This window comes from Suricata suricatta, chromosome 2 (assembly GCF_006229205.1).
Source record: "Suricata suricatta isolate VVHF042 chromosome 2, meerkat_22Aug2017_6uvM2_HiC, whole genome shotgun sequence".
Lineage (NCBI taxonomy): Eukaryota > Metazoa > Chordata > Mammalia > Carnivora > Herpestidae > Suricata > Suricata suricatta.
The window spans coordinates 181,046,813-181,047,662 of NC_043701.1; positions in this window are offsets into that span (position 1 = coordinate 181,046,813).

Genomic DNA, 850 nt, shown 5'->3' on the forward strand with positions numbered 1-850 from the left:
GATGGGCAGCAGACGGTAGTGCGGAGGGTCTGTGTTCCTCCCCAGGGACACGAATAAGACAGTCAGGGACCCTCTACAAATGCTCCCTCCCTCCCAGACCATCTCTGCCCAGCGCCGGAGTTCACTTTGTCTTGCTTGCTTCCAAGCAGGAGATGGGAAGAGCAGGGTGTGCTCACGAAGTTCCAAGACTTTCTATCCTGGAATAATGAAGTAATTCCCACTCTTGTCTCCAGACCGGAGGGGAGGAGTCATGTGGAGCGACCCCCTCCGGCGTGTCCCCAGCACTGCATCTCCCCCAGCCAGGGAGATAGCGGAGCGTGGCCAGGGCCCTGGCTTTCTCTGGGGCCCCAGATTGTTCTCTCTGTCCGCGTGTCGCACTGTCTGCAGACCCAAGCCTGAAACCGTAGACCGCTTTCTCCCGGCCTCTTCCCTGCACTCGCCTGCCTCCTAATCCAGCCCTAATTCCACCTGGGCCCTCTGTCTGCCGCCCTTTACAACATCAAAGAGCAGCTGCTCGCTCGGACATAATGGTCGTCTTTGTTGCCCCTGAAGGACTGGAACCTTGAAACTGTCACTGCCTCGCAGACTTCATTCGGTATAAGTGAAACTGATTATAAAGTTAAGACTTGCACTTGGAGGTTTAAGTCCTGGGGATAGTGTCTCTTTCTGCCTTTCAGTGGGCTCCCCCCTTGGGGCTGACATCCTGACACAGACGTGTCGGGCTCTCTTGGAAATCCTAAAACTCTTGCAGTTTCTGAATCTTTCCTACCTGAACATAAAGAGGCATCCCTAAGGATGCACTACTGGTGGGACCGAGCGCTTTGGCATCGAGAATATTCGCTGTTCTTCA